At 39.8% G+C, this 26082-nt stretch overlaps 1 protein-coding gene across 1 annotated transcript in view; it reads left to right on the top strand.

Annotated features, from left to right (window-relative positions):
- The window catches only part of LOC149244723 (DEAD-box ATP-dependent RNA helicase 22-like), a 283017-nt gene that overhangs the window by 51177 nt on the left and 205758 nt on the right, over positions 1-26082 (top strand).

Genomic DNA, 26082 nt, shown 5'->3' with positions numbered 1-26082 from the left:
GCCAGGGACTCGTTGGTTCAACTGTTGGATTCGCTGGGACTTGCAGTGTAGAGTGAGGTAATCTCACAAATTTCTTCTGCTGAGTGATATTCTCTGTATTGGATTGCCAACAACACATTCAGAGTTTGTATTCAGAAATAACTTCTGCTTAATAATAAAAACCCTCAGATCTACTGCACCGGTTTTCCTGCATTGGGTTTTTCCGGGGATGTTTGTCCAAAAACAACTGTGTCATTTGTGTTGTATCTCTCTATTGTTCAGTTTCTTGTTTCGACATATTATTTTAAATGGTGTAGGCTGCAGTGTATGTATTTCAATGTTTGCCGTAGGAAACTGCAAATAACTTGTTCATGTAAATTAACAAGTAGGAGAAATATTATCAGTTGTTGTAGTAGGGATTCCAGTCGAGGAACCTTCACATGGTATGAGAGGATTGCAGGTGAAACAAGAAGAGTAGTGCCAAAGAACCTAGCGCTGAGCAGAGGAGGTCGAATCGCTGCAGCAGGTAGTAGTTCGAATCCCAAGGGGATTGCGTAGTGGAAGCCAGGAGGGCTGAATTTTCGAGGATAGTCTCTCTCTGAGTGAGTCGACAGAGAGGAAGGGCTTCCAGATCGAAATCTTGCCGTGCCAGAGGGAGCAACGTAGAGCCTCAACGTGAGGAAGAGCTGGTGGGATGCCATTTTTTCAGCAGGTAGATTGCTGGGCTGAACGATGTTAGAAGAGAAAGAAGAAGCACAGTAAGGGGAATTTTTCCTCAATAGACTTCCCACCAAGAAGTCCATTTTCTTATTGCTGAGCAGCAGAAGTAAGTAACAAAGAGGAGCAGTTCGACATTTTCGTGGCAGAGATGGCAACCAATGGGTTAAGAGATCAGGACAGGTTAGATGGGGCATCCAACTATGTCATCTGGAAGGCAAGGATGTCGTTCCTTCTAGATGAGCATTCTCTCAAGACCTATGTCGATAGCGTGGTGGCTGAGCCTACAGATCCAGATCTGCTGAAGAAGTACAAGGCAGAAATGGCGAAGGCCAAGAGAACGATCCTTGATGGAGTAAAGGATCACGTGGTTTGTCACATCGCTAGCAGAGGGACCACTAAGGAGATGTGGGATTCCTTGGCAACGCTGCATCAAAGATCTTCTGAGCAACGAAAGATGTACTTAGAGAAGAAACTGAGATCTGCGCAGATGCAGAAGGGGGAGTGCATAGATCCGTTCCTCACGAAGCTTCAGGAGACCCGGGACGAGTTAGCAGCTATTGGGTCTACACCTCAACGTTCCGAGATGGCGAGACTGGCCCTAAACTCAGTCGCAGAAGGGTGGCAAGTCTTTGTCCAGAGCATCTTGGGCAGGGCAGCTTTGCCAGACTGGGATAGTATGTGGGAAACTCTCAAGTAGGAAGAGCTGAGGAGAAATCTAGTCAAATGCAAGTTTGATGGAAGCAACAACAGTGGGTTGAAACCCAAGGAGGAGGATGAGAATGCAACCCTTGCATCCAAGGGGAAGCAAGAGTAGCGGAGATGGAAGAAGGACGTCTTGAAGATCAAATGCTTCAGGTGTGGTGAAATGGGTCACTACACAACACAATGTCCTCTCAGGAAGAAGGACAAAGATGAGAAGCACGATCCGAAGGCTACACTTGCGAAGATCGAGGAAGAGGAGTTTGCCATGACAACCGAGATACCTCCAGAAGGGAGGTGGGTTGATTTGGAGTTGTAGTTCGAAAGAGCTACAGATGGGCAGGATCCTTGAGGAGTCCACCTCTCGGATCAATACCTTGCTACAGAGCCTAGATCAATAGTAGTAGGATGGAATAAGTGTTAGTTGGTGCAAAGGAGTGTTGGAGCGACGAATGCAGTGGCTAGAACGCGAAGTTTGAGTAGCGCAATGCAGTAGCAGCAGCAACGCAGTGGCTTCAGAGGGATAACGTGGGACTAGCAACAGTCAAATCTTCAACATCAAGATGCATCTACGCTGAACACTTGTTTAGTAATTTGGGATGTTTTTCCGCTATTGATGTAGGAGCAGTGGCAATTTGCAGTGCAGGAGTAGTTGGCAGTGGCAGTGCTAACAGCAACACGGATGCAGAAATTCAAAGGGAGATGTAGTACGAATGCAGTGTTGATAGTGACAATGTCAGTAGCAGTACAATTGCAGCAGTAGCGACACAGTAGTTGGTGGACAACATGTCAAACATCAGTAGCGAAGAGGACGATGTTGAGAAGTCAGGGTGATGCTTTAGTGGGAGGCATTGTTAGAGCACATTCTTGGGATGGGATTTGTTGGGTTTTGAATATTTTTGCTTGGAGATTTGAAGATCGATGCCATACGTCTTTAAGCTGATCCTGAGCAAGCTCATTGAAGGTATCTACTCGACACACTCATTTGATGAAAACTCTGATCCAGTTACACTCTATGTGTGACCTTAGACCTTTGTAGACAGTTCTATGTATTAAGATTGGAAGAAAAGGTTTGGTCACATCATATTCCCGACTTTGAAATGTGACTTTAGTCTTAGACCTCCATACACGGATCTAGCTTTGAATTTCAGCCCTTTACAGTGGTTCAATTCTGTTTGGCCTCTTTTAGAAATTGTGATCTAGCTCCAACATCTAGATCTTATACAATGACCTAGCGTATTGTCATTAGTTTTGGCCTCAAACAATGGCATAAGTCTACAGACCTATTCGATCGGCTCTCCAAGGGCACTATCTATTCTCTCATTTGTAGCATTATAATTCAACCCTATACAGTGTTTGGTACCTATGCATATTTTAGTGATTGCAAACTCTTTGGTGTAAAACTTCTAGCCACAGGACCGAATTTGACTATGGGCACAGTAGCACCATAGTTTGGTGAAAAAGGGTTTCCTAGAACACAATAACGTCTATCTGCATTGGAATTAGTGCATCTGTGTTAAGCCATATTAGTTAGGGTTCTGATTTGTAGACCATTGTTTTGTGACTACTCACTAATGAATTGAGAACAAACCTTTATTGTCTTTGGGGTTTGGATTTGAGTAAGGTCAACGGTCACATCTTACACCAGTAAGGATTTCTGAAGCAACACTTTTGTTATACAAAGAAGGCAATATACAAAGCTTTGACAAAGACATCAATATAAAACTTCTAGAAAGAGACAAGGACAGAAGGCATCATTACACATTATTTGTCGGCAAATTGAAGAAGTTTGTTGGGCTTCATTGTACAACTACAGTAGTGAACATCGGTAGATCAAAGGTACAGGAATTATTTTTCAGTTACATCAACAGTTGAAGAAGTCTGGTCTTTTATATCTTAAGAATGCCTTGTCATTTTGAAATTGAGTCTTGTAGTTTTCTTATCATGGACACTTTTGGGTATGGATTAATGGGGGGATTCGGTGGAAAGAATGGGCTAGGTTTGTGCTTCTTCCCCTAGACCCATTTTAGGGCTTAACCTTGGATTCTAGTCCCATGGGATCTCTTTTATTGACCACTTGGTTTTAGGGATGGTATTTCATGGGAAACCCCGATTTTGGTTGCATGGTCCCGCTCCCTTATCCGTTTACATTACCCCCTTTCCATTCATTATCACCTTGTTGTTGCACAAAATGTCTAGGTATCGCGACAACGCTCAGATCGGGGCTGTCACCCTGATCCTTGATCTCTTCGTTTAAGCTGTCTCCCTACAACAAGCTAAGGGGGGTAGACCCTATGGAGAAATGGGATGAAGGAGAACTAGCTGGGAATCAATCGGTTCTGGAGACACAGCGAGGCAATCAAATACTGGATTAAGGCTTAGCAAGATTTAGAATTTGATTAGATTTTAAATGATTAATACCAGTGCCTTATGGAGTCAATGATCCAAGTAATTGATTATCAATTGCTGCTTAGGAAACAGAGATATGAAATCTGCCTATAATTCCACGATAAAAATCTTTAACAATCGCTTGAAATATTTGCAAAATTTCTAGCATGTAATGAGCATTAAATAATCCAAGCAATAACTATAGATACATGCAAGATATTCAACAGATGCACAATGTTCTAGCAATTAAATTTCTAGAGATCCAAATACTTCCAAACAACCATGAAATTTAAATGCTAATCAGTTTAGATCCTAAAATTTAAATGATTATGCTTAGTGACCCAAATCTAGGAAATTCACCACTTTCCAATAGTTAATCTTTAGATATAAAAATTTAAGCACATTTAACTATAGAGAAATGACAAATACCACAAAAATTTACCTTTAGATCTTACTTTAGCACAAAAGACACCAAGACGAAATTTTAGATTGCCAACTTAATTATTTCCTAGGTGAATTTTTCGATATGTTAAGCAAGACTAACTGTGATCGAAATAAATCGAAAAAGATTTAATAATTTTTTAAATTTTTTGATGGACCAGAGGCCACATAAAAGAAATTTAAAACCCTTAAATATGAAACTTGCTTTTGATTTAATACTTTAAGATTTCTTAAAGTGACAAAATGTGAAGTCCCTTTCTTATTTTTTTTATTTTTTTAGTTTTTTGATCTTTAGGGATTTTAGATTTTTTTTTTAATCAAAATAAAACAAAATAAAACAAACTCCAAACCTAATTCCCCTTGTTATTTTTTATTTTATTTTTTAGGACCTTTTGAATTTAGAAAAACTTTAAAGTTAAACAAAGTATAAAATTTAAAATCGGACCTTTAAAAATGAAAATGGTAAAATCAAAACCAAAGGTCAAAAAAAAAAAATACATGAATCCTATCCTAAACTATACGTAACACAAAAACACGGAATGAAAGTAAACCTAAATTTCACCATGCATAATTGCAAAGAAATCGAAATTTTATTGTTTTATGGTGTGCGCAGGTGATGGCAGAGGTGTGAGAGAGCTTCGACGGCGTGAATGAAGGGTGAGTAGCGGGGGTAGTGAGGAAGGCAAGGCAATGGCAGCGTTTGGAGGGGCTGCAGGTTGATGGCAGCGATGAGGGATGAGAGGCTGCAGATAGACAAACGAGAGAGCTGTTGCAGGTGGCAACGAATATGGAAAAGGTCGCGGGTAGTGAAGGAAAAGGGAGCGAGGACTTGCGAATGATGGTTGCGGACAAGCAGCGTATCCCTTCTTTTTTTATTTTTATTTTGCAGGGTTAGCTATGGCAGCGGCAGAGGACGGAAGGGAGCAGAACGTGAGGGAGCTGCGTAAGGATTTGCTTGCAGGTTTGCGTGGAATGGAGAGGAGTAACGTGCAGGTTGCAAGCTTTGGATGGGCTATGATAGTTTGATGCAACAATGAGGAAACGCAGGGGCTTGGTGTGAGCACTTGCAGGTGGATGAGGGCTATGAGAGGGGTTTGCTGTAGGGACGTGGACAGGGATGATGGAAGGATGGAGCTGCAAATGAAGTGATGGCAGAGGGATGATGAGGATGCGGGTTAAGGACGCAGATATGGGTAGTCGCTGGCAGTGAGAGCAAGGACGGATTTTGAGGGTTTGGAGATGAGAGAGGCACTGTGAGGAAAATACGTAGGCAGAGAGGAGCAGCGATGAGGGTTTGGAAAGCTGTGGGAGAAGGGGATTCGATCTGCAGCAAGGTGAGAGGAGTTGAAATTTCATAAACAAATAAGAATTTTCTGCTAGAAAGAACGATCTCAGGCAACAGAAAAACTAAAAACCCAGGCAGCAGACAAAAAAAGAAAACAACAGCCTAATAAACCCTTAAAAATTTCACAGAGATTTCTGAATAAAATTTATATGCTCTGCTTCATATTTATTACTTGAAACCCTTGTAAAATCATCTCCAAATATAAAAAAATAATTTAAAACCCTGCACTGCAAAAGTGATGCCCCTGCAAGAGATGATTCTGAGGCCAAATCTTACCCTCCAGGGCCTAGATCTGGCTTCAAAATCAAACTTTACCTTCTGATCTACAACCTGCTCCTGAAAACACAAACACCCAGAACTCCGATATATCAAAAAATTGAAACGCCAAAAACCCTAAGTCAGAAAAAATTAAAAAAATAAATTACAGATCTATGCACAGGAGTTGCAGATCTACCAGATCTAGCGAGTGTGAGTCCAACTCCGCTCCCAGATCTGATAATCTGAGGCTCTTACAAGCCAGATTTATCAATTTAGCACATAATTTTTTTTTGAAATTTTAAATTTAAACGGAGGTGCTTCGCCCAAAACCCTTTATGCATCAATAAGGAAACTTCTTATGATAAGCCCAGGATTCAATCAAGCTGGGCTCTTCAGAAAATACTAGTCGGGAGTTGGCTGGTCCAACTAAAAACTTCCCTGAACGCCTGATGATCTAAAAATCAAGAATTCTCTACACAACTCAATTCAACCATTAACGTAGAGTGAGAAAACAATAATAAAATTCAGATTTAATAGAGATACCTGCTATTATATTCAGAACTTAAATTACCATTCAAACCCTAATGATCAAGCAAGATATTTGTGCTTAAATCACTCTTCATAAAGCTATCATCAATGGCTAAAAGGAAATCTATGCACGAAAGTAATACATCTACAATATTTCCACGAAGAGTAACACCAGTAGAAATTAACCCCAAAATCTTTCTTTATTGCTCATGAAAAAAGATTACAATAGATATTTCACTTAGCACACGACTCAAAGATCGAATAATCTCAATTGACAACTGACCTCCTATTTAAAGATAAATCTCCCAATGGCTAGTTTGAGTGATCCTTGTCAAAGTGATCTTGACCGTTGATGAGAATAAAAATTTCTTTTAATCTCATCCGTCAAAATTTTAAATATTGAGGAAATTTCGTATTTTTCAACTAAATGCATTTTAATAAATTCAAAAATTAAAATTTTGCATTTATTTCCTCAAAATTTTGACTTTGACTTAACCCCAGAGACCCAAGGCATAAAACTTAGCAAAATAATCAATTAACCTTAGTCCCTGGACCTGTTAAGATTTAATTTATTAAAGGATCCATGAATTTTACCTCTGGAAAATTTAAATTTACCTAGGACCTAGGACCTATGAGGGGATAAATTATTTTTCTAACCCTCAAAACACTTTACATCATGATTTTTTACATTTTTTACATGTCAAGGGGGAAAACCCATTTGAAAAAGACTTTCACAGACTACCCATTTCTACGACACAAATATAATCCAGCAGGCTAAGCAACTTGTAATAAAATAACTTAACAAAATAGTTAGGATTATTCCCAAATCACTTTTACACGGACTCGATCTATAATACTAGGACTCGCTTAAGATCCTGGTGACAAAACTCATTCCGGCTTTGGGGTAAGGCTGAAGGAAAACTCTATCGACCATCCGAGAATGGATTGGTGAGACAAAAAATCTCTCGGAATGTAGATTGTTACCAGAAAAATAGGTTTACCTAGGCAAGTACATACATGACACAGATTTGCCGAGATTATTGACATCACATATAATGCAGAATGGGTTTATATTATAACATGATAATTAGGCTGATGATGATAGCTGGACGACACGGACACATCAATTAGTCGCTATCCCTTTTTGCGAAAAGGGGGTGTACTGTGGTGGGTCGTTGACACGTAGTGGTCAACATTTGTCTCTACTTGGGTACACGTTGCTGCACTGTAGGAATGTGAGAATCCAGAATCTACATCCATGCAACACACAACAAAACATAAGTAGCGTCCAGCCAAAACTCATCATATAACATTAAGCACCGGAAAGATATAAGCTCTCCATTTATTAACTATTTAGTAACATGAAAAGTAAATCTAATCCTAAAACAGAAATGAAATGCTGAAATGACAAGGTGTAGGGTTAGAAATATAATACAGAGGATGCCTCATGGCATCATATGTTATTTTTGAAGAATAGCTTGAGCATTTGGCCATTCACAGGTAAGTCAAGTGGTTCGCCATCCAATCTGCTCAAGTGGAATGAATTTGGCCCAACAATGTCTCAGATAATGTACAGTCCTAGCCATAAACTGTCAAATTTCTTATGTTTTCCCAGTTTTTCATTCATGCGATCCCAAAGGAGTACCATATCTCCAACCTGCAAAGATCTAGATCGAGATGATTTATCAAATATTTTCTTAATGTTAGATTGACTTTTACATATATTATCAAAAGTTGTCCTACGAGTTTCATCCAACTCCACAATTTGATCAATTCTATGTTGAACAACATCTTTATTAGTGGAAAAATGCCGAAGGAGTTGATAAGCTGGCAATTTCAGGTGCACAAGTAAGGTTACATCCAAGCCATAAACTAATTCAAAAGGACTTTTACCAGTAGCTTTCTTTTTAGTGATCCTATCTGCCCATAAAGCATACTTGATTTTGCTATCCCAAGATCTTTTATTATCCCCTACTATCTTTTTCATAATGGTTATGAGATTTTTATTACTTGATTCAGCAAGTCCATTACCCTGAGGATAGTAATTTGATGAATGAGATGAAACAATGCCATACTTGAAACAAAAAGATGAAAATTCTGAAGAACTAAAAGCCTTGGCATTATCAATAGTGATCTTAGCAGGGACACCAAGTCTAGTAATGATATTATTTTCAATGAAATCCATAATGACCTTTTTAGTGGCATTCTTAGCAGGGATGGCTTCAACCCATTTAGTGAAATAATCAGTAGCAATCAAAATCCATGAGTAGCCATTGCTAGAATATTCATGAAACTTCCTGATGAAGTCCAGACCCCAATGCTGAAAAGGTGCCTCCACAACGACATGTTGTAAGGGCAGGGCAACAAGCTTCTGTTTCCTAGTGAACAATTGGCAGGCTTGACAACTTCTAACAAACTTATGCACATCAGAAAAATCGAAGGCCAATAATAACCAGCTCTCAGAATTTTGTGGGCAATAGTTCTAGCAGCATAATGACCACCACAAAACCCTGAATGAAACTCAGAAACTAACGTCTTGGACTCAATTTCATCAACACACCTAAGTACTATGCCCTTAGGATTTCTCCATCCAAGGCCATCCTTCATGAGGCAATACTTAGTGGCTTTTAATCTAAGAGCCCTTCTCTTATGAGCGACTAAATGGTTAGGACATGCAAGATTTATCAAGTAATAAATAATGTCCTTGTACCACTCATGCTCTCCTAATCTCTGCAGCTCTGGTGAAGATGAATCGTTAAGACAAATCAAACCAAGAGTTTTTTCATTACCTTTGGTCATCATTTGAGCCAAACCTTGGCCTTTGACTAAGTTGGTGGGTCTAATCTCTAAATCATATTCTTGTATTTTAGTAACCCACCTAGCACAAGTCCCTAAGCAATCAGTTTGAGTTAATATATCTTTAACCGTAGAATGTAGAACAAAAGCAATGATTTTGGAATAACCCACATAAGTCTTGAAATGCTTAAGAGATTTGACTAAGGCATAGGCTTGCTTTTCCATGGTATTGTATTTTAATTTAGAATTTTGAAGCGCTCTACTCATGAAAGCAATACGTTGCTCGTGACCATCCTTATTTTTCTGTAATAAGACACCAGTAATGGTATCTTCAGAAGCGAAAGAGAAAATCATGAAATCCTTAGAGTAGTTAGGACTAACTAAAACAGGGGTTTTTGCAATAGCACCTTTTGATTTCCCGAAAAGCCTTTTTGCCATCTTCTTGCCAAACAAATTTTACATCTTTTTTCAGAAGACTTTGAATAGGCTTAGCTACTTCTGCGTAATTTGGAATAAATCTTCTAAGAAATTTTGTTTTTCCAAGAAAAGACTAAAGGGATTTAAGATTATGGGGAAGATGAATCTTTTGGATTGCCTCAACTCTTTCAGGATCAATCTTGATTCCATCTTTAGAAATGATGTGACCAAGTAATTTCCCTTCAGTTACTCCAAAAACATACTAAGCCAGATTTAAAGAAACCCCGTACTCTCTACATTTATCAAAAACTTGCCTAAGATGACTTATATGACTAATACCATCCTTAGAAAAAACAGTAAGATCATCCTGATAAATTTCGATAAACTTCCTAATTAAACCTTTGAAAGCATAATCCATAGCCCTCTGAAACGTAGCCCCAGCATTGGTTAACCCAAACGACATTCTAATATATTTGAAAGTACCCCATGGTGTGGTGAATGTAGTTTTGTGACGATCCTCCTTCTTAACCCATACTTGATTATATCCAGAAAAACCATCTAGCAATGACATCATTCCAGAACCAGTTACTCTTTGCAACATAGTCTCCATGTTCAGCAAAGGGTAATTATCTTTCTTACATGCTAGATTAAGGTTTTGAAAATCGACACAAAGTCTTATTGTACCATTCTTTTTCCTAACAATCACCAAGTTGGAACACCATGTTGAATGCCTCGTTTGAGCAATAATTCCTGCTGCAAGCATCTTTGAAAGCTCCTTTTGAACCAAAGGGGCTAGCTTAGGATTTATCTACCTAAGCTTTTGACGAAAGGGTTTAGCATTTTCATCTTTCAAAGAGATAGTGTGCTCCATGACATCTTCCCTGTAACCTTTTAATTCATCATAAGGAAATGCTAAAACATCCCGATATTCACGAAGTAAATTGGTTAACTTTTTTCTTTCTTCAACATTAGTACCCTTACCAATTTTGATAATCTTTGGATCCCTAGAAGTACCAATGTTTACCTCGATGTATTCGCCTGGATCCATTTTATTTTCTTCTTTCATCTTTGTGGCATCATGCCGATCAAAGTGTTGTTCTAAAGAAACCACATTCCTTAGAGTAGGATTTATGATATCTTCATGATCATCATATCCATCCTCCTTAGAATCTATTCGAAAATTTTCAAACTCATCCAAATTATCAAGAAAACGAATCACTTGTTTCTCGTCATAAAAAACCTTCCAATGCTTTGAGTTATCTGGAACAAAAGGCCTAAATATAACTTCCATTTTTATCTTATCCTTAATCAGCCCATCAGATAACAACAAAGTAGAAGCAACTACAACAAGCTCATCTGCCGAACTATTCTGCTCTCTTGGGATAGCCTCAAAGTCAAGGGCATCAAAGTATTCCATAGTATCCCATACAACATTTCTATAATTCTTTAACCTTTGATTTTTGCATGTAAATTTACTTTTAATTTGCATGATAATTAAGTCGGAATCCCCTTTGATGCTAAGCAACGTAACTTTTAAAGCTTTTTCCAACTCAAGACCCAACAACAAAGATTCATATTCAACAACGTTGTTGGTTGCTTCAAATTCCAACCGATAGGCAAATTTGAAAATATGACCAAGGGGAGATTTCAATACTATTCTTGCACCTTTACCATGCCTAGACGACGCCCCATCAAAATACATGTACCAAACTTTATCCTTGAGATCCCCTATCTTTTTATCAACCTTATCATTGGGAAGAATTATGGAATTAGATAGGATAGCATAATTCCCAATGTCAGATTGTTCTTTAATTATCTCATTATGAGGTCTCTTAGGATCTTCAACATGGAATCTTTTCTCAGGCTCTCTATTAAGTTTGACAAAACCATCACCTCTAGGAGAAGGAATCATAGCATATGACCAATTCATTTGAATACTCCCTCCTAGATCAATGGCCCATTTTCTTGATAGAAGCATACCCCAAGCATCAGGCACATCAACAACGACAATGTCCATAACAATCATAATGTCAGGGTAAACTGATAAATGAACCTGTAAATCCTTGATCAAACCGTGAACTTCAATCTTCTGAGAATCCATGGCACATATATTGTAGTAAGGCCTAGAAACTCTTAAATTAAGTTGTTCCATGACCCTCTTGGTCATGACACAAGATGATGCGTCAGAATCCAGCATGCAATTATTCAATTTGTACCCATTAACCATCAAAGTAATAAAGAATGGCTGATGATCCTTGTTATCTGAATCTAGACTTTGCAAATATATAGGAGCATCCTGATAATCAACCTCAAGAGCCTTCTGTTGAGAAACATTCACTTGAGGAGCTTCAATAGCTTTTAGTAACTTAGCCCTTTGGGAAGGAATCTTTGCAATCTCGGAGACAGGAACCTAGATTTTTGCATTATTAAACCAACTTCCCAGATCGACATCTAATCTAGAGTTTGAACCCGGGTTAAAAATTCGAGGGGGAATTTGATTCCCGCTTTGATCTTTATCCCTTCTCAGATAAGTTAAACCCTTATATTTAGGAATTTCCATGATTCGCTCCGGAGAAGGCTTATCACCATATAATTTAACCATCATATCATCTTCATTCTCAAAATTATTTATACTAAAAGCTGATGTGGAAGGCATAACATCTCGACTGTTTTCCTTAACTTCCATCCAGTCTTTCATAGACAAAGAAAACTCTTTACCCACACAATTTATTTGATTACCTGCCCCAAACATTCCATTATCCAAAATCCTTCTAACTATGGGGCAAGTAGCCTCCTCATGAAGAGCATCACAAGCCCGACAATAAGGCGGAGCGTCATCGACCAAATTAGTATGTTCAAGCGGATTAGGTGGTCTCTGCTCACTAGATTGACCTTTCTTCTGCCAATTGTTATTTCGATTATTATTATTATTTCTAGGCTGGAAATTTTGCGTTTGAGCTCTTTCCATTTGGACCAACCTATTCTGCAAAGTAGTTATTTCCTTAGCATGGTTAGAGGTTAATTTCGCTTGGTTAATCTCCATGCTTTCAATTTTTTGCAGTAATTTCTGAACAAGGTCGTTATCAGATTCTTGAACCTCTTTTCCTTTAGGTTCTTTCAATTTCATTGAAGCCCTATCAAAACCTGGGATTTCAGACTTCCCAGATGCTGCCTTATCTTTTTCAAGCTCTACTGCTAAAGCTTGACAATCCCTATAATCAGGAAGTTTAGCACGTCTTAACTCATAAGAAGGTTTAGGGCTAAAGGCATCAATATAAAAGTCTCGAAGAGATTTATCAGTAGGTTTATAATCTTGAGGTAATTCCTTAATGATATCATTGAACCGCTTGTTAAATTCTTCTGTGGTCTCTTTTTCTCTTTTTTTAATGATACTGATAGCTTTTATGAGATGCCTTCTCTCTTATCTCCATACTTTTCCTTAAATGCATTAACAATCGATTGCAAAGAATCAAATGAATTTTGAGTCTTTTCGGTAAACCAATCTAAAGCATCCCCCTCCAAGGTAAGAACAAAAAGGGTCATTTTTACATCTTCATGATTAAAATCAGTAGCCCTTGCATACTTACCTAGCCATGAACTAAAAGATTTTAGATGAGAATTAGCACTAACTGCATTATTGCCCTGAAAGATAGGCAATTTATCCATCCCATGCTTTGGAATACCATTGGGATAACCTTGAATGTTAGCAAAGTCACAAGGGGCGAATATGTCCATGATGTCGTGCTCGATTGGGCTAGTAAAAAGCAAATGGATATCAGAGAGGGCTTCTTGTCTGAGATTAACAAGAAGGGTACCACAAGAGAGTTTGTGTAATCGTATTCTGAGAGCCCTTTCAGGATCAGGAGCAGGATTAACCAAACTGCTTGGATGTCTTCTCATATACACTCTTGCTGAAGAGATGAAGTGGAGTCGCCACCCAGACAAAAAAGTCTAACTCGGAATAACCCGAAAGGAAGGAACCAAGGATAAGAAACTTATCCTGGCAAGAGACAAAATAATGAGAGGAAAGAGACGAGATGAGTGTCGAAGAAACCAAGGACAGAAAAAACTCTATCCTCGACAACGACACCAAAAAATGTTGTCGCACAGAATGTCTAGGCACTGTGACAACGCTCAGATCGGGGGCTGTCACCTTGATCCCCGATCTCTCCGTTTAAGCTGTCTCCCTACAACAAGCTAAGGGGGGTAGACCCTATGGAGAAATGGGATGAAGGAGAATCAGTCGGGAATCAACCGGTTTGGGAGACACAGCGAGGCAATCAAATACTGGATTAAGGCTTAGCAAGATTTAAATTTGATTAGATTTTAAATGATTAATACCAGTGCCTTATGGAGTCAATGATCCAAGTAACTGATTATCAACTGCTGCTTAGGAAACAGAGATGAAATCTGCCTATAATTCCACGATAAAAATCTTTAACAATCGCTTGAAAGTATTTGCAAAATGTCTAGCATGTAATGAGCATTAAATAATCTAAGCAATAACTATAGATACATGCAAGATATGCAACAGATGCACAATGTTCTAGCAATTAAATTTCTAGAGATCCAAATACTTCAAAACAACCACAAAATTTAAATGCTAACCAGTTTAGATCCTAAAATTTAAAGGATTATGCTTAGTGATCCAAATCTAGGAAATTCACCACTTTCCAATAGTTAATTTTTAGATATAAAAATTTAAGCACATTTAACTATAGAGAAATGACAAATACCACAAAAATTTACGTTTAGATCTTACCTTAGCACAAAAGACACCAAGAAGAAATTTTAGATTGCCAACTTAATTATTCCTTAGGTGAATTTCTCGATATGTTAAGCAAGACTAAATGTGACTGAAATAAATCGAAAAAGATTTAATAATTTGTTAAATTTTTTAATGGGCCAAAGGCCACATAAAAAAATTTAAAACCCTTAAATATGAAACTTGCTTTCGATTTAATACTCTAGGATTTCTTAAAGTGACAAAATATGAAGTCCCTTTCTTATTTTTTTAGTTTTTTGATTTTTAGGGTTTTTAGATTTTTTTTTTTTTCTTCTTTTATCAAAATATAACAAAATAAAAGAAACAAAAATAAAACAAACTCCAAACCTAATTCCCCTTTTTTAATTTTTTTTAATTTTTTAGGACCTTTTGAATTTAGAAAAAATTTAAAGTTAAACAAAGTATAAAATTTAAAATCGGACCTTTAAAAATGAAAATGGTAAAATCAAAACCAAAGATAAAAAAAATAAAAAAACACATGAATCCTATCCTAAACTATACGTAACACAAAAACGCGGAATGAAAGTAAACCTAAATTTCACCATGCATAATAGCAAAGATATCAAAATTTTATTGTTTTATGGTGTGCGCAGGTGATGGCAGAGGCGTGAGAGAGCTTTGATGGCATGAATGAAGGGTGAGCAACGGGGGCAGTGAGGAAGGCAAAGCAATGGCAGTGTTTGGAGGGGCCGCAGGTCGATGGCAGCGATGAGGGATGAGAGACTGCAGATAGACAGACGGGAGAGCTGTTGCAGGTGGCAGCGAATATGGAAAAGGTCGCGGGTAGTGAAGGAAAAGGGAGCGAGGACTTGCGGATGATGGTTGCGGACAAGCAGCGTATCCCTTCTTTTTTTATTTTTATTTTGCAGGCTTAGCTATGGCAACGGCACAGGACAGAAGGGAGTAGAACGTGAGGGAGTTGCGTAAGGATTTTCTTGCAGGTTTGCGTGGAATGGAGAGGAGTAACGTGTAGGTTGCAAGCTTCGAATGGGCTATGACAGTTTGATGCAACAATGAGAGGAAACGCAGGGGCTTGGTGTGAGCACTTACAGGTGGATGAGGGCTATGAGAGGGGTTTGCTGTAGGGACGTGGACAGGGATGATGGAAGGATGGAGCTGCAAATGAAGCAATGGCAGAGGGATGATGAGGATGCGGGTTAAGGACGCAGATATGGATAGTCGCTGGCAGTGAGAGCAAGCATGGATTTTGAGGGTTTGGAGATGAGAGAGGAGCTGAGGAAAATACGTAGGCAGAGAGGAGCAGCGATGAGGGTTTGGATAGCTGCGGGAGAAGGGGATTTGATCTGCAGCAAGGCGAGAGGAGCTGAAATTTCATAAACAAATCAGAATTTTCTGCTAGGAAAAACGACCTCAGGCAACAGAAAAACTAAAAACCCAGGCAGCAGACAGGAAAAGAAAACAACAGCCTAATAAACCCTTAAAAATTTCCCAGAGATTTCTGAATAAAATTTATATGTTCTGCTTCAGATTTATTACTTGAAACCCCTGTAAAATCGTCTCCAGATATAAAAAAAATAAATAAATTTAAACCCTCGACTGCCAAAATGATGCCCCTGCAAGAGATGATTCTGAGGCTAGATCTTACCCTCCAGGGCCTAGATCTGGCTTGAAAATCAAACTTTACCTTCTGATCTGCAACCTACTCTTAAAAACACAAACGCCCAAAAGTCCGATATACCAAAAAATTGAAATGCCAGAAACCCTAAGTTAGAATTTTTTTTTACAGATCTATGCATAGGAGTAGCAGATCTACCAGATTTGGCGAGTGTGAGTCCAACTCCGCTCCCAGGTCTAATAATCTGAGGCTCTTACAAGCCAGATTTATCAATTTAGCACAAATATTTTTTTTTTGAAATTTTAAATTTAAACGGAGGTGCTTCGCCCAAAACCCTTCTTGCATCAATAATGAAACTTCTTATGATAAGCCCGGGGTTCAATCAAGCTAGGCTCTTCAAGAATACTAATCGGGAGTTGGCTGGTCCAACTGAAAACTTCCTCGAACGCTCGATGATTTAAAAATCAGGAATTCCCTGCACAACTCAATTCAACCATTAACGTAGAGCGAGAAAACGATAATAAAATTCAGATTTAATAGAGATACCTGCTATTATATTCAGAACTTAAATTACCATTCAAACCCTAATGATCAAGCAAGATACCTGTGCTTAAATCACTCTTCATAAATCTATCATCAATGGCTAAAAGGAAATCTATGCACGAAAGTGATACATCTTACAGCATTTCCACAAAGAGTAACACTAGCAAAAATTAACCCTAAAGTCTTTATTTATTGCTCATGAAAAAAGATTACAAGAGAGCTTTCATTTAGCACACGACTCAAAGGTCGAATGATTTCAACTGACAACTGACCTCCTATTTAAAGATAAATCTCTCAACGGCTAGTTCAAGTGATCCTTGTCAAAGTGATTTCGACCGTTGATGAGGATCAAAATTTCTTTTAATCTCATCTGTTGAAATTTTAAATATTGAGGAAATTTCGAATTTTTCAATTAAATGCATTTTAATAAATTCAAAAATTAAAATTTTGCATTTATTTCCTCAAAATTTTGACTTTGACTTAACCCCAGGGACCCAAGGCATAAAATTTAGCAAAATAATCAATTAACCTTAGTCCCTGGACCTGTTAAGATTTAATTTTTTAAAGGATCCACGAATTTTACCTCTGGAAAATTTAAATTTACCTAAGACCTAGGACCTATGAGGGGATAAATTATTTTTCTAACACTCAAGACACTTTACATCATGATTTTTTACATGTCAAGTGGGAAAACCCATTTGAAAAAGACCCTCACAGACTACCCATTTCTGCGACACAAATATAATCCAGCAGACTAAGCAACTTGTAATAAAATAACCTAACCAAATAGTTAGGATTATTCCCAAATCACTTTTACACAGACTCGATCTATAACACTAGGACTTGCCTAAGATCTTGGTGACAAAATTCATTCCGGCTTTGGGGTAAGGCTGAAGGAAAACTCTGCCGACCATCCGAGAATGGATCGGTGAGACAAAAAACCTCCTGGAATGTAGATCGTTACCAGAAAAATAGGTTTACCTAGGCAATTACATACATGACATAGATATGCTAAGATTATTTACATCACATATATGCAGAATGGGTTTATATTATAATATGATAATCATGCTGAGGACGACACGGACACATTGATCAGTCGCTATCCCTTTTTGCGAAAAAGGGGGTGTACTTGTTAAAATTGGCAACTAGGGCCAAAATTCATATGGGTCATCTTATTAATGGCTGATAATATGTTCATTAGATTCCTCTCATCGAGAGGTGTAGGATTGATCTAAAGACCATCCGATTCCGATAAGTATTCATGGAGATATGAATTTATTTTGATTATGGAATTATTATCAAGCCGACCTACAACTCATGTAGGCTCAGAAGCCCAACAGTCGCATCTATTCAAACATCAACAGTTGTGTATAAATACAAGAGGACTTTTCCTCATTTGCACTCACTCATCTCATCACATCTCTCTCTCTACTACGCAGAAAAGAGTCTCTTCTCTACTGCGCAGAAAAGGGTCTCTCTCTCACACATGTGAAGCCGGAAGCTTCTGAAACTGAAGTTGCAACTGCAGATGCAAACTTTGACCAGCATGGACCATCAAACCTCCTCTTCTGATCTGCATTGTAGGTTCATCTGAACTTCCTATGAAGGCTGCAACTTTTGGTGGTGGAATCAAGTCGATTTGACAGATGGTTTGCGAGATATCGACTGCCCTAGTTTGAAGGAAGCTACTGAAACTGAAGCTGCAACTGCAGAAGTGAAGTTTGACCTGCGTGGACTAGAAGATCTCCTCATCTGAACTGCGCTATAGGTTCATCTGAACCTCCTCTAAAGGCTGCAACTTTTGGTGGTGGAATCAAGCCGATCCGACGGTCGGTTTGTGAGATATCGACTGCCCTAGTTTTGATGATGAAGCCGCTAATGCTGATGCTACTGATCTAGGGTTTGCTACTGCTGATATAAATCAGATTTATTGTACTATTTCTCTCTGCTGAATTATTGAAGATAAAAGAAGATTTGATCAAAGGGTTTCCCCACACATTGTGGGGTTTGTGCCTGGCTAGCCACCACATCTTGTGTCTCTTGCCTTGGCTTGTTTTCTGTCGATCGTTTAATGTTCTATCTGCACTTTACTTTATGTACATGTGATTGCTAATCTGTGGAATATAATAAGAAAAAGAAGTAAACTGTTATAAGCATAGAACATACCATAACTTAACATGGTATCAGAGCTGAGGTGAAGACAAAGCCCGAGCAAGAGCAAGAGCAATCACCGAAGAGAAGATTGGCAAGGCTATCCTAAAAGAACTATGGGGTCCTCAACACTCTTTCTTGTCAAAGACAAGCTCCGTGAGAAAGCTGACTATCACGGATGGAAGATGTCTATCGATCTAACCCTAGAAGATCAAGGAGTGTTGGACCATGTAAGAGGCAATATTGTTGAGCCTCCATCAAATGCATCCGCTGCTACCTGGAACAAATGGAAAAATGGAGAAGTCAAAACAAAGAAGATCATCCGGGACTCTATCGACAAGCACTTGGTGGCCTACATCTCTGAACTGGACACCTCCAAGGAAATCTACGATAGACTGGTGAGTTTATTTAAAGTCAATGATGCAAATCAAGTTTTGTTTCTTAGAAATAAGCTGAGGGAAATCAAGAAGGGTAAAGATGAGAGTATGCAAGCATACTTCTTAAGAATCACCGAGATCAAGAACGATCTCCTATCTATTGGGGAAACTATTACTGACAGGGAAATGGCACTCACAACTCTTGGAGGATTACCATTCGAATGGTACGTGTTCAGGACTACTCTTCTGAACAATAATGTAATTCCTGGTTTCAAGGAACTAATGGCTAGATGCATTCAAGAAGAAACAAGGGTAGAAGAGTAAGAAATGCCCTTGCCTAAAGGTCCTCTTGCTGCTTTTTCTTCTCATGCTAAGAAAAGAAATAATTCCGAGTCTAAATCAAAAGGAAAGGCTGGACCTAAGGGTGGAAGAAAAGGACGATGTTATATTTGCAATAAAGCAGCTCACTATGCAAGGGAGTGCCCCGATAGAAAGGACTCACATCGGGACAATGATCAAAATCCCTCTCATGGCAATCAAAGAAATGGCAAATCTAATAGCAGAGGTAAAAGGAGTGCTGGAAATCAAGGAAGAGGACAACCATTCAAGAAGGCTAGAAATTCCAGGTATGAATCTAACCTTGTTGACAATAAGCAGGATGAATATTATCTACCAGCTATTCTATCTACCTCTGCTTCTTCGGACTCAATGGGAATTTGGCTCATTGATAGTGGTGCCTCAAGGCACTTCACTGGTTACAAAGAAGTTCTCCATAATTTGATAGAAAAAGAAACTAATCTAGAAATTGTCCTTGGAGATGACATGAAATACCCCGTGAAAGGTGTAGGCAATGTTTCTCTCAAATTGAATCAAGGTAATACGATCCACTTACAAGATGTATTATATGTACCTGATCTCAAAAAGAACCTGGTATCCATCTCGGCAATGGAAGACAAAGGCTACAAGGTAACCTTCAGCGATGACAAGGTACATATATGGAAAAGTAATGTTAAAAATGCTTTCAATCTTGGGTTTCGAGTTGATTCTTTCTATCAGGTCGGTGGAAGTCTGCTAGGTGTCATGCCTTGTGACACAACTCTTCAGTCCGAACTTTGGCATCGGAGGTTTGCCCACCTTCATTACAAAGCTCTACCCGATGTAAGACAGATGGTAACAGGGATGCCCGAATTCCGAGTAGAGAAAGAAGGTGTATGTCCAGGATGTGCCGAAGGAAAGCTCAAAAGGGGACCATTCCCCTCAAGCCAAAGCAAGACCTCCGATATATTACAGTTGGTTCACTCAGGCATACCTGAGGCTGGCATTAAGAGGGAGACTACTACTCCACATACTCCTGAGCAGAATGGTGTGGTGGAAAGGAAGAACCGTACGATTGTGGAAGCTGTCCAGAGACTTCCGAAGTTTCTATGGGTAGATAATGTAACAATGCCTGATGTGGAGGAACCCATGGATCCTATTTATCCACCTGAGCCTTCCTCTTCTAGGAAGAGGCCTTCATGGCTTAGGGGGTACTCGATGATGCTGAAGGACATGCTGCACCCTGAGGAACCTTTCGTGAAAGTAAGAAACCTAACAGGTATCAGGGATACCTGACCATCATGAGCACGATTATACAAAATGAGCCTTCATCATTCTCAGATGCCGTCAAGCATCAAGTATGGAAGGATGCTATGACCGAAGAATATGAGTCTATTATGAAGAATGATGTCTGGGAAGTAGTTCCTAGACCCCAGGACAAGACAGTTGTCACGTCAAAATGGCTTTACAAGATAAAGCATGCAGCAGATGGAAGTACGGAAAAGTATAAGGCTCATTTTGTTGCTCGTGGTTTCTCCCAGAAGGAAGGTATAGACTATGATGAGATATTTGCACCTGTTGCCAGATATACGACCATCCGCTCAATCATAGCCCTTGCGGCTTCACAAGGATGGAACCTACATCAGATGGATGTCAAGACCGTGTTCTTGCATGGTTCGATCAAAGAAGAGGTCTTCGTGGAGCAACCCGAAGGAGTTGAGATCTATGATAAAAAATCTCATGTATGCAGGTTGAAGAAAGCTCTCTATGGGCTGAAGCAAGCACCTTGAGCATGGTATGAGAGGATTGATAGCTACTTGATGAAGCTGGGATTCACTAGGAGTGAAGCTGATCCTAACCTTTATTTTAAGGTTGAAGATGACAAACCTCTCATACTGGTGCTGTATGTGGATGACCTCTTTCTAACAGCTGCAGAACCTCTCATTCACAAATGTAAGAGGGAGTTGGCTTCTGAATTTGAAATGAAGGACCTAGGATCGATGCACTATTTCCTAGGACTTGAAGTGTGGCAGAAGCCAAGGGAAATTTTCCTATCTCAAGGAAAATATGTGGTAAAGATATTGGAAAGATTCGATATGATGGACTGCAAGCCTGTGACTACCTCGAGGATCTTAACTTTTAGAAGTTATATGGTAGTGATGTTGAACCAGATTTGGGAAATGCCTCTGAGTTTCATAAACTCATTCGCATTGATGTTCTTGGTGAACCTTCGTCTGAACATATGTTTTGCAGTCAGCATTGTGAGCTCATATTTGGTTGAGCCTCACTGGATTGATGACAAGAATCTTCTGAGATGTCTTCATGGCACAATCACTTATGGGTTAAGATACATTGCCGGAAATGTGAGATTTCTTGGATACACTGATGCTGATTGGGTAGGCAATGTGGAGGACCGTAAGAGCACTTCCGGGTGCTGTTCATCCTTGGGATCTGCTTCGATATCTTGTATGAGCAGGAAGCAGAAGTCGGTGGCTTTTAGCACCACCGAAGCAGAATATGTTGCTGCTAGCATTGCCCCCTGTGAGGCAGTCTGGTTGCGAAAGCTCTTCAATGAGCTGTTTGAATTTACATTGGTTACCACCGTGATCCTATGTGACAACCAGGGTGGGATTCGTTTGTCAGAGAATCCCGTATTTCATGATCGCTCCAAGCGTATCGATATTAGGTATCACTATACTCAAGATATGGTGCAGCAAGGAGCTATAAGGCTCCAACATATCGGTACAGATGAACAGTTCACCGACATTCTAACAAAGCCCCTAGGAAAATTCAAATTCCTGACTTTTCGAGAACAACTTGGTGTTGTTCAAAGACCCTTCGATGAGGGTCTTGTATGATGCATTGAGCTCTGGGAGCTCCGGGGGGGGTGTGAGGTACTTCTTGGAGCAACATATGACCACAGGGTGATTCACCATCCCCTGGTGGTGTACATGTACACCCCGTGGCGACTATGTAGCAGGATGATTGGTTCTCCTATGAGGCCTGGATTGATGTGTTCTCCATGGCGATTGTAGCAGGATTTATGTGTTCTCCTGTGAGGCCTGGATTGATGTGTTCTCCATGGCGATTGTAATAGGATTGATGTGTTCTCCATGGCGATTGTAGCAGGATTGATGTGTTCTCTTGTGAGGCTTGGATTGATGTGTTCGCCATGGCGATTGTAGCAGGATTGATGTGTTCTCCTGTGAGGCCTGGATTGATGTGTTCTCCATGGGGATTGCAGTAGGATTGATTTGTTCTCCTGTGAGGACTGGATTGATTAGTTCTCCTCTCGAGGCATCCTACCCATGCAGTCTAGGACCCATGGGAAGCACCTCTCATCTGATCAATGAGTAGGGAAATGAAGTTAGGGACCATAGTATTACCGATGGACGCATCTCTGTATCTACCGTACTCCCTATGCTAGAATGACCTCCATTGATCTGGGATCAATGATACTGGTCTGGGATCAGTGGTAGGAGTGGTACATTCTATGACACCGACTTCGGGTCGGTTGTTACTGGTCTGGGACCAGTGGTACGCACTCTGAGACTGACTTTGAGTCGTGGAGGATGTTACTGGTCTGGGACCAGTGGTAGGAGTTGTACTCACTATGACGTTGACTTCGGGTTGGTTGACACTGGTTTGGGACCAGTGGTACATACTCTGAGACTGACTTTGAGTCAGTATGATACATCCTCGATCATTTCTTCTTCTTCATAATTCGGACAAAAGTAGAGCAGAATAGAACAAAGCAGAGCAGAGCCGTACAGATCAGTATAGGGCAGAACAAGACAAAGCAGAACAGGTAGAATAGAGCAGAGTAGGGCAAGGGTTAGGCTGTACAAGGCAGTGCTTTTGATGGATGAATAGTAGCGATCGACAGACAGATTGCAAATGAAGTTCTCCCTAGTTGAGAGGGAGTGTTAAAATTGGCAACTAGGGCCAAACTTCATATGGATCATCTTATTCATGGTTGATAATATGTTCATTAGATTCCTCTCATCGAGTTGTCTAGGATTGATCTAAAGATGATCCGATTCCGATAAGTATTCATGGAGATATGAATTTATTTTGATTATGGAATTATTATCAAGCTGACCTACAACTCATGTAGGCTCAGAAGCCCAACAATGACATCTATTCAAACATCAACAGTTGTGTATAAATACAAGAGGACTTTTCCTCATTTGCACTCACTCATCTCATCACATCTCTTTCTCTCTACTGTGCAGAAAAGAGTCTCTTCTCTACTGCACATAAAAGGGTCTCTCTCTCACACATGTGAAGCCGGAAGCTGCTGAAATTGAAGCTGCAACTGCAGGTCCAAACTTTGACCAGCGTGGACCATCAAACCTTCTCTTCTGATCTGCGTTGTAGGTTCATCTGAACTTCCTCTAAAGGCTGCAACTTTTGGTGGTGGAATCAAGTCGATCTGACAGACGGTTTGCGAGATATCGACTTCCCTAGTTTGAAGAAAGTTGCTGAAACTGAAGCTGTAACTGCAGAAGTGAAGTTTAACCTGCGTGGACCAGAAGATCTCATCTGAACTGCGCTATAGGTTCATCTGAACCTCCTCTAAAGGCTGCAACTTTTGGTGGTGGAATCAAGCCGATCCGACGATTGGTTTGTGAGATATCGATTGCCCTAGTTTTGATGATGAAGTCGCTAATGCTGATGCTGCTAATCTAGGGTTTGCTATTGCTGATATAAATCAGATTTATTGTACTATTTCTCTCTGCTGAATTATTGAAGATAAAAGAAGATTTGATCAAAGGGTTTCCCCACACATTGTGGGGTTTGTCCTTAGCTAGCCACCACATCTTGTGTCTCTTGTCTTGGCTTGATTTCTGTCGATCATTTAATGTTCTATCTGCACTTTATTTTATGTACATGTAATTGCTAATCTGTGGAATATAATAAGAAAAAGAAGTAAACTGTTACAAGCATAGAACATACCATAACTTAACAGTACTGCTATGGGTCGTTGACACGTAGTGGTCAACACACCCCATCCATTACTTCTCCCACCTGGGTCCACATTCCTCCATCGGGTCAACATAGGGTCAGCTCACCCCTTCCCCTTGCCCACACCTTGGGTCATGGCTTGGAATGAAACCCAGAAGTTGATGCAGCTAAAAAGAATGTCAAAAGCATATATGGCCACATCCAAGAGGAAAAGTACCACAAAATGCAAAAGATGGCCTAGACAAAAACATTTAACACGTGGGCAAAAGCCATTACATGAAGCTCTAGCCCATCATCATGGCCATCACCCTGGTTCCTTTTACCCACCACTTTGTGGGTGATATCCCCAAGAGAATTTTTTCTCCAAGATGAGCCTCAGTCGGCAACCATCAGCCCCTTGATGCATCCTACTAGCTCGTTGTGCCATTTCTCTGCCACCTGAGCCAGCGATGTGGTCCCTCACCCACCTGTATTGATCGTATGTTTGAAGGTGGGCCTCCCGAATCTAAAGGTATGTCTTTTCATTTGGTAATTGAGTGTTGGGTTTACTTACCACAGATACTTCTGGGTATGGATTGATGGGGGGATTTGGTGGAAAGAGTGGGCTTAGTTTGTGTTCCTGTCGCCTTGATCTCTTTTGGTTGTTACCCTTGTATCTTAGTCCCGTGGGATCTCCTTTATTGACCATTCGGTTCTAGGGTGGTACTACTTGAGAAACCCTGACTTTGGGTGTGTGGTCCCGCTCCTTTACCCACACATATTACTTGCTTTCCACTCACTATACCCCCATTCATCTTTTCTCCCATCCTGGGTCCACATTCCTATTTTGGGTCCACATAGGGCTAGCCTCCCTAGCCCCTTGCCCTCACCTTGGGTTAGGCCTAGAATGATGCCCCGAAGGTTGAAGCAATTAAAAGAAAAGAAAAAAGCATAATTGGCCACATTTAACAGGAAATTGTACCACAAAATGTAAAAGATGGTCGAGACAAAATAATTAGCACGTGGGCAAAAGCCATTGCATGAGCTCTACCCCAATCCATGGACATCACCCTGGTTCCATAGGCCCTAGGTGAGCCTCCTCTATCATTAGGGAACCCATGATTGTCCCAACCCCTAGAGGGCAATAAACTGCCTACCTAAAAGGGGGTAATCACTGCTATATCTTACACATCATGCTCTTGTCTTTTGAGGCCCGAGAAGTTAATTAAATAAAATTCATAAAATGAAAAAGGTATATAAAGAAGGGTGGAAAAATCAAGGATGGGGCACCTCATGTACCACGATTGCTCCCTCCTGTACATTACATACCTAGGTGTGGGCTTCCCCTTATCTAGCTATCCCTATGCCCCATTATGTGGCCCAGTACTGCCCCTCTCATTCCCTATTCCATCTCACTTATTTGTCACATGCCACCCCCATTAGAGGGATGTACCTTGGACATACTATCCCCTTTAAGGGCTGAAACCACCTAATAAGGTATTTGGCTAACCCCCTTTGGAGCCTAGAGACACTAGCACATGCCAAAGCCCACTACGGAAGGGCATGCCATTATGAAGTGCTTGTGAAAATTTCTAATACGAAATTCCCTGCAGTAACTGATTTATTTCACCTACTTATTTCTCACAATAAGTTATTTACGAAAGCCTTTAGTACACATTAAAATAAATTCTACTGCAGCTATCAAATAATTACATAGAGTAAATAACAGTGATATACAAGCACAAGAATCAATCACATCAACACAGTTGTTTTTGGACAATTGTCCCCGGAAAAACCCAATGTGGGAAAACCA

This window comes from Pinus tabuliformis, chromosome 8 (assembly GCF_031772625.1).
Source record: "Pinus tabuliformis cultivar Carrire ecotype Pingquan chromosome 8, CPIR1, whole genome shotgun sequence".
NCBI classification, from domain to species: Eukaryota; Viridiplantae; Streptophyta; class Pinopsida; order Pinales; family Pinaceae; genus Pinus; species Pinus tabuliformis.
Note: the sequence above shows the minus strand (reverse complement) of the source record. Positions and strands in the feature narration are given on the sequence as shown.